This window comes from Hyperolius riggenbachi, chromosome 1, assembly GCF_040937935.1.
Source record: "Hyperolius riggenbachi isolate aHypRig1 chromosome 1, aHypRig1.pri, whole genome shotgun sequence".
Taxonomy (NCBI): domain Eukaryota; kingdom Metazoa; phylum Chordata; class Amphibia; order Anura; family Hyperoliidae; genus Hyperolius; species Hyperolius riggenbachi.
The window spans coordinates 73,975,548-73,985,073 of record NC_090646.1 but is presented as its reverse complement, the minus strand read 5'-3'; positions in this window follow the sequence as shown (position 1 = coordinate 73,985,073).

Genomic DNA, 9,526 nt, shown 5'->3' with positions numbered 1-9,526 from the left:
CTATAGTACACACACCCAACAAAAGACTTCCTTAGCCCAATTTCCCCAGGTTACAATGTCTATACATCAAGAGATTGTTAAGTGAGGCCTTTCAACTCCACCAATAATTCAATTTCCACAGGTCTAGTCCATACATAACGCGCGTCATATCCTTTCCTGTGATATGCCACTTCAAACCTTTCCTTGTCTCAGTTTTCAGATCATCAAAAAGGTCCCCCCCCCCCTTCCTCCAGGTGACAATTGATTAAGGCTTCCTCCACCTTCCAGCAGGCTTGCCAGATGTAAATTCTAGAGTTTTTTGTTAGCCTTTGAAGTTCCCTGACTCTGTCTGGATTTGTATAATGGGACAATGGGGCTTCTAATTAGCTCCCTGCCCCCAGAGGAACTGAGGGTAATTGTATTCCACACTGTCATACAGACAAGTACAGCTTCCCCAAAGCCAGATGACCACCCATACATACGCATCTGAAGTACATAGCAGACAGGAAAATGAAAATATTATCCTTACATCATAAGCACCCCAATATATCACCACACACATCACCTAATATGCTTAATTGGTAGTAGGCTTTCGAGCCTATACAGCTTGGAGTAAGACAACATGCATAAAGAGGATGATGTGGTCAAAATACTCATTTGCCTAATAATTCTGCACTCCCTGTATAACTAAACTTAATTCCCTTAGGACCCGAGGATGCATGCCATCCGGGCCAGGTGCCTTGTCTATTTTTAATAGTATATGTCACTTAAAGAGAACCTGAACTAAAAATAAAAAGTCAAAATAACCATACACAGGCCATACTTACCTCCGTTTAGTCTACTCCTCAATCTCTTTCTCCTCTTCTGCGTCCCATTTGTCCACTGTGATCAATAGAATTCTCCGTCCTCCATTTGAAAAATGGCCATTACTCCATAACAGCTTCTTGGTCAGCACACTGTTAAACTGTAATATCAGCCACTTGAGCCACAGGGAAACATGGACATTACCTTGCACATTTAGTTGTAACTGACAGCTGCTGATATATAGAGATGTCGGCGAACGGTTCGGAACCGTTCACCGGCGAACACTTCACCCTGTACCAGTGGCGTAGCTAGAGATTATGGGTCCCCATAGCAAAAACTTTCATGGGGCCCTCGAATGGAGGCACTCTTAAGCAATGCCACCTGCCCCTACCCCATGGAAACAAGTTAATTGGGTAATTTACATTATCATGCAATCAACACTGCCCATATTGTAGTTATGGGGCACTTAAAGTCAGAGGGTGGAGAAACACAAGAAAGTTAACGGGGAACACATTAACCTCCCTGGCGGTACGCAGTTTTAGAGGCTGCGCCCACGGGAGGATTCTTTTAATTAAAACTTGCGCTATATGCTTAAGCTAGCACTTCGCAAGCTAATTATGTCTCCCAAGCCCCCCGGCACCCAACTAAACCCCCCAATTGCCTCCGGCAATATTTACCCCTCCGCGATCCCGCGAGAGCCGCAGCTTCATGATCCAGCTTCACTAGTCACCATGGCGACGATTGGACATGACGTCATCGACGTCATGCACAGTCCCGATCCTCCCCATAGTAAAGCCTGGAGCTGATTGTGAGGCTGTGCCATCGTGGGATCCCTAGGGGCTACGTATTACGGCGGTGATCGGGGGTGATCGGTGGGGACTGGAGGGACTTGGGGGACATAATTAGCTAGCAAAGTGCTAGCTTAAGCATATAGCACAAGTTTTATTGAAAAAAATCCTCCCGGGGCCATGTGATCCCCTGCAGCGGCTAGCATGACCCTAGGTCGGGCTTACCGGCAGGGAGTTTAAGTACCCACTGGGCCCCCTTTGCTTCAGGGGCCTATAGAAGCCCTATAGCAGCTGCTATGGCTGCTATAGCTATTGCTATGCCCCTGCCCTGTACTACTTCCAGGTCGCTATGACCCGGAGTAGTACGGCTGCGCTGGGCCGGCGGTGGGCGTCCTTTATCACGCGCCTGTTGCCGGGCACTTTTTGTGCATGTGCGTGACGTCATGAGTGTAATCTTTTAAATTCCGGCACTGCTCGGGGTCCCTTTAAGAATTAACAGTAATATACCCTCTTGGCATACATATTTAAAACAAAGTTCAGTCCCTAAGATAACTATTTATGTATTTTTTAATTTGCATATTTTTTTTTATACAAGAAAAAAAATGGGGGTACTATGGGAGAGTGTGGGAGGGAAGAAGTTAATTTTAAATGTGATTGTGGGTCTTTTTATTAGAATAAACGTATGTAGGTGTAATTTTACTATTTGGCACACTGTAAAGCGATTTCCAATAGATTTCAGCACTGGATTTTTTTTTCTACAGATTTGATCATTATGATCAAATCTTCTGTTGACCTACAGCAAAGCTTCCCAACTCTGTCCTCAAGTACCACCAACAGGGCATGTCTTGTAGAAAACCACAAACATTCACAGGTGGGGTGATAAGTGTCTCAGCAGAGCTGATTATTATCTGCTTCTGTGGCCACAAAACTTGCACTGGTGGTACATGAGAGGGTTGGGAAACCCTGACCTACAGTATTGCCCCCGGCATGTATAACTGAAACAGTGATCAAGCATGGTGGTAAATAGGGGACTATGCTGTCACAGGACCCCTAGTGGCTGGGACGCACAATGCCTTCCAATCGGTTTCAGCACACAGACCATGCAAGCTGTGGTTGCAATCGGTGCGCAGAAACCGCTGGAATTTTGGCAGCAGACCGACTAGAAGGGAGCCTGTGAGTTACGGTACTTACAAATTACACACTATTTCAGGGTATAACTGCCACCACCTCTGTTATCATGGGACAGAGGCACCCACTGACTGGCTGAGTCTAGACCTGCAAATTAAAACGGTTAAACACACTCTATTCTGTCTAGCTAGCAACAATAGTAGCAACTCTTCAGAAGTCAGGGTTCAGTTTGCGCGGCTGAATAGCAGGGTAGCTGAATAAACAAATGACGTTAGCGTCGTTTATTAAAACGCAATATAAATAATTGATATATACAGAAAATCAATAAAATCAACAATTATAGAAACATTAATAGCCAGTATAAAAATAAAAGGGAGAAAATACTTAGAGTTCGTGGAAATTTGTCCTTCTGGAAAAACTCATAAAGTTCTTGGGTTCAGTTCAGTTCAGTTCAGTAGCAAAGTCCAAACAAGCCAGATGCCAGCATGTCCTCAAGCTGGCAAGGATGTAATCAGGATGATGTTTCAAAATGGAGGACATTGATTTTGGGTCCTCTGCCATTCTTATACCCCTTATCCAGTAGGAGGGAGTGAGGGCTGGAACCGCACACCCCCTTAGAATATGAGATGAGTCCTCCCCCTTCCCCTGGGGACTAAAAATCATATATAACCATATATGGGCTCTATCTCACAGAACCGTACAGGTCAGGGCAGATTTACTAAAATTTTCAGGTCCGTCCCAATTTACCCAGCACCCTGATACCAAACATTAGGGGTAGGACCCCTGTGGTATCATCAGGGCACTTTCAAACTGCCTAACTGGCAGCCCTTTGCTCAGAATGCTCTGAAACATTCTCAGTACCAGCGCCAGGCAAAGCCCGCATCCTCTGTGAGTTTGGAGGGCCTGCCAGCCTGGCAACACAGGAAATATGACACATATAGCAGTTTATGGAATATTATATACATCTAGGAGTTACGACAGGTCAGTTCTAGGTGAAGGCTCTTTGAAGCTAGGACAGCAGGCTACGTGTCGGCCTGCCTGCTGTGATCGGGGCCGGGGAGTCTTACTCTCCCTCCTCTAAATTGGTTCTGTCAGGCTACTTATCTGACTTCATCTGATGGATGGGCCCTTAGCACAGCTGGGTGCCTGGGAGACTCTGCTGAAGGCTTCCTGCCATTTGGTAAAAGGAAAATAAAACTGTCTTTTGATATTTCTGTTCGCTGCAATGACTGCACAAATCTAACCAGGAATCGTTTAGAAAATGGACTGCGCGAATCTTCCCGATTCGCCTGCGTTTCTCACGGCTGTTCCATGACATATGTCATTACTCACATGCATTTAACCACCCTGGCGTTCTATTAAGATCGCCAGGGCAGCTGCATGAGGGTTTTTTTTAAATAAAAAAAAAAATATTTCATGCAGCCAACTGAAAGTTGGCTGCATGAAAGCCCACTAGATGGCGCTCCGGAGGCGTTCTTCTGATCGCCTCCGGCGCCCAGAATAAACAAGGAAGGCCGCAATGAGCGGCCTTCCTTGTTTTGCTTAGATCGTCGCCATAGCGACGAGCGGAGTGACGTCATGGACGTCAGCCGACGTCCTGACGTCTGCCGCCTCCGATCCAGCCCTTAGCGCTGGCCGGAACTATTTGTTCCGGCTGCGCAGGGCTCAGGCGGCTGGGGGGACCCTCTTTCGCCGCTGCTCGCGGCGGATCGCCGCAGAGCGGTGGCGATCGGGCAGCACACGCGGCTGGCAAAGTGCCGGCTGCGTGTGCTGCTCTTTATTTCATGTAAATCGGCCCAGCAGGGCCTGAGCGGCACCCTCTGGCGGTAATGGACGAGCTGAGCTCGTCCATACCGCTAAGGTGGTTAACATTTGATGCAGCTGATCCAGAGAAATTTCCTTTGGAAAAAGTTGGTCATGTGGTACATGATCTGTTGAGAAAACTGGCTACTGCCATGAGAATGGGTATCACCAGGGAGAAAACAGCCATGAGAGGAGATCACCTGATCCTATCTACCTCCTCCCTCCCTCCTTTCCATACCTACTCATCCTTGTCCTTGTGTGTGTTCTGAGGAAGTCGATTCTTCCCTTAAAATTGTGCATTAGGCACTTTCTGTCTAGGTGAGAAAACTCCTTTGTTGACTTTGGGGGGGGGGGGGGGGGGGGGGGTTGCCCGAATAGAAATTGTGGAAATGTTACATTGATGACGTAATCGTATGGGCGATGAATCATTCCTACAAGAGTTCACTGTTCACTGGTCATATTAATAACATGTAATTAGCTCACTTTCCGTGGGTGCCCATGGCGCTCCTCAGACTTCCGGGTTTTGGCAGCCGTCCTCTGTCAGTAATGCTCCTGCTGTTCGCGGTGAATGCATGCAGACAGCGGCAATCTAGGTGGACGGGCGCGTCTCCTTCTGCGCTCTCAGTACATTCCCAGGGCCAGGCTAACATAGATTTATCTGACATAGCTAGTCAGCTGACATTCAGGCAGGTTTGCTGTATGATTGAGTGAAGCTTGTGTGGCCAGCCACTGATTATATGCCTGCAATATTTAAACCTGGTCTTGCTTATTCCAAATTGCCTGTGATAGTGTTAGCAGTTGCTAGTTGCTCACCTTTTGCATATATTAACGTGTGGATTGATTTGTCTGGATTTGACCCTTGCTTGTACCTGTTTCCCACCTTGTTTACTGCCTGAATTGACCTTGCCTGTATCTTGACATCCCATGATTGCTGCCTGGACTGACCTATTGCCTGGTACTGACCAACCCATATTGTCTCATATTGTTTCCAATACAGGAAGAGTTAAAGAGGTTCTTTCGCGAATGAGGAAAAAAATAAAAAGTGGTTTATGCATAAACTATTAAACATCCTTCTAAAATAGTGTAAAAAGTTTTTTTTTATAAATGAATGGTTTCATCAATACAACATGTATTGTAAATAGTGACGGATGACGGCTGGGAGGCTAATCCATTTGTTAGGGGTGTTTTTTGTTTTTTTTTTACTTTCTTTTCACAACCATAACTGCTGCCTACATAGTTTTCAGTGGTATAACCCACTTCTAGCAGGATTTGCTGTTATGGTAATGAGACTGATCAGAAGCTGCAGGCAGACTGACAGAACTAGGTCTTAGATCCATGGCCAACAAAATACAACTTGCAGAAATAGAATTACAACTGAGCAGAACAGCTTGATCGCAGAAACATCGCGGCCAGCAGGATAAGCTACAAACATGATCATGACAGGACATGATCCTGACAACGGGAACATGGAGCAGCACAAGCCTCCTGTGACGGCTGCTGCGGTTGTTCTTCTGCCGCTGCCTCTTCCTCCTCCACAGAAACACCTTCCTCATCCTCATCTGAGTCTGACTCCTCTCCTTCCCCACACGACTCCTCTTCTTCCTCCTCCCCCTCTGTGGTGCCGCAGGTGTCAAGGAAACATCTGGTTCGGATGAAAATCGCTCCCACGACTCCTCCTGCCGTAACTGTTCCTGTTCACGCTCCTCCACAGCTTCATCCACCACTCTACGCACGGCACGCTCCAGGAAGTAAGCGTAGGGGATCAAGTCGCTGATGGTGCCTACAGCGCGACTCACCAGGTTGGTCACCTGCTCAAACGGCCGCATGGTCCTGCATGCATTTCGCATCAGTGTCCAGTTGTTGGGCCACAACATCCCCATCTTCCCAGATTGTGTCCTTCTATTGTAATTGTACAGGTACTGGGTGACGGCTTTCTCCTGGTCTAGCAGGCGAGAGAACATGAGCAGGGTGGAATTCCAGCGAATCGGGCTATCGCAAATGAGGCGTCTCACCGGCAACTTGTTTCTCTGCTGAATGTCTGCAAAGCATGCCATGGCCGTGTAAGACCGCCTGAAATGCCCACACAACTTCCTGGCCTGCTTCAGGACGTCCTCTAAGCCTGGGTACTTTGACACAAATCTTTGCACGACCAGATTCAGCACATGTGCCATGCAGGGTACATGTGTCAGCTTTCCCAAATTCAAAGCGGAAAGGAGATTGCTGCCGTTGTCACTCACCACGTTGCCGATCTCCAGCTGGTGAGGGGTCAGCCACTGATCCACCTCTTTGTTAAGAGCAGCCAGGAGAGCTGGTCCAGTGTGACTCTCCGCTTTGAGGCAAGACATGTCTAAAATGGTGTGACACCGTCGTACCTCGCATGCAGCGTAGGCTCTGGGGAGATGGGGCTGTGTAGCTGGAGAGGGGGAGATGGCAGCACCACTAGAGTTGAACTGCCACTCAGCCAAGGAGGAGGAGGAGGATGACAGCAAAAAGGATGTAGCAGGAGGAGAGGAGGTGGCAGGAGGCCTGCCTGCAAGACATGGAGGTGTCACAAGTTACTCCCTGCTTGCCATCGGTCACCAGGTTGACCCAATGGGCTGTGTACGTAATGTAGCGGCCCTGCCCGTGCTTGGCAGACCAGGCATCCGTGGTCAGGTGGACCCTTGACCCAACGCTCTTCGCAAGAGATGACACCACTTGCCTCTCAACTGCACGGTACAGTTTGGGTATGGCCTGTCGTGAAAAATAAGTGCGGCCTGGTATCTTCCACTGCGGTGTCCCAATGGCCACAAATTTACGGAAAGCCTCTGACTCCACCAGCTTGTATGGTAATAGCTGGCGAGTGTAATGATTGGTGTAGCACACAGACGTCTGATTATTGGGTGATCTGCAGAATCACCAATAATACAGACTCTATACCTGTTTATATGGTGATCTGCAGTATCACCAATAATGCAAGTATAGAAGGCTGAGAAACAGAGGTGTAAAGTGTTTGGTGCAACAGTAGATTAAATGGATAGATCTCACCAGAGAAGCTGGTGAGTACTATCTGAAACAACAGTGCTAGACCTCACCAGGGGAGCTGGTGGGTACTAGCTGCAACAACAGTGCTAGCTCTCACCAGGGGAGCTGGTGGGTACTAGCTGCAACAACAGTAGTATAAATAATAGGTCTTTACCAGAGGAGCTGGTACAGTACTAACAGCAAGAGTGACAACAAAGTTTGGCTAAACCGTTACCAGAGGAGCTGGTAAGCTACGAACAGCACAATCGACTGAATAGTTTAACTAGACCTTACCAGAGGAGCTGGTAAGGTACTATCAGTCACATGAGCTGTATAACTTAAACTAACCTCACCAGAGGAGCTGGTGGGTATTTAGTCCCTGATTGATGTATACACATGCAAGATGTTTTAAAGCAAGTTAGGCCTGCAATTTAGCATTCAATGGGATTTCTGCCCATAAAACGCTGCTTTGCGTCAAATCCAGATTTTTCCTCGGGACTTTTGGCGTTTATCCCACTCATCCATGAAAAAACTCAGATGTTAGACCCCTTGAAACATCTTTCCCATCACACGCATAAGTGTTTCTGGTTTTCCAAGTTCGCCTCCCCATTGAAGTCTATTACAGTTCGCGAAAGTTTGCGCGAACCGAACCTTCCACGGAAGTTCACGAACAAGGTTCGTGAACCAAAAATCGGAGGTTTGGCCCATCTCTAGTCATTAAGATGCTTTAAGTGAAACAGAACATCTAAATGGGGTGAGTTAAGACTCTTTGTTTACACAATACTCACAGAATTGGGAGTCAGACTGTCACAGAGGCATTGTAAATTCTGAGTTCACAAGTTTAGCTATATAGGCTGGGAAAGAGTTATGGCATTATATATCATCAGCCTCATACCAGCATAAAAAGTTTTTGTCCTTATTCAAGCCTTTGTTCACAGCTTTTAACACACTTATACATTTTGTTTCTGATATTAATCTATCTTTTGATGATTTGAAGCCCCCCTTCAGGGCAGTGACACGAAGATCATTCATGCTGTGTCCGTTGGAACGAAGTGTGTAGCAACTGGGAGTCCAGATTCTGGATTAATAGTGTGCCTGTGTCCATTCATACGTTTGCGCAGAGTTTGCCCAGTTTCTCCTACATACAGGGGTGCAGCTAAGGTTTTTGTGGCCCCAAGCGGACTGTAGTAAGTGGCCCTATCCTGCGCCGTGTCAAAAAATGGGTGTGGCTATCCCGCATAAGTGGGCGTGGCCATGACATGTGGGTGGAGCAGGAGGGCGGATTGGGGCGGGCTGTTTGCGGGGAAAAATGGATGTGGGGGTGATTGAGGCGCGCCGCGCCGAAAGATGGCCGTGGCCATGACATTGTATGGGCGGAGCTTAACCGTAGCACAGCAAATATAGCCAACTATGACCATTAAATAATAAATGCAGCAACAGTTACCCCAGACACCAGAAAATAAAAACGCAATTTGTGCAACATTTCAACAGAAAACAAACGCAATTTGTGCAACATTTCAACAGAAAACAAACAGAATTTGGGCCACATTTCAGCAGAAATCAAATGCAATTTGGGCCACATTTCAGCAGAAATCAAACGCAATTTGGGCCACATTTCAGCAGAAATCAAACGCAATTTGGGCACATTTTCAGCAGAAATCAAACGCAATTTGGGCACATTTTCAGCAGAAATCAAACGCAATTAGGGCACATTTTCAGCAGAAATGAAATGCAATTAGGGCACAGTTCAGCAGAAATCAAACGCAATTAGGGCACATTTTCAGCAGAAATCAAACGCAATTAGGGCCACATTTTCAGCAGAAATCAAACGCGATTAGGGCACAGTTCAGCAGAAATCAAACGCAATTAGGGCACATTTTCAGCAGAAATCAAACGCAATTAGGGCACAGTTCAGCAGAGATCAAACGCAATTAGGGCCACATTTTCAGCAGAAATCAAACACAATTAGGGCACAGTTCAGCAGAAATCAAACGCAATTAGGCACATTTTCAGCAGAAATC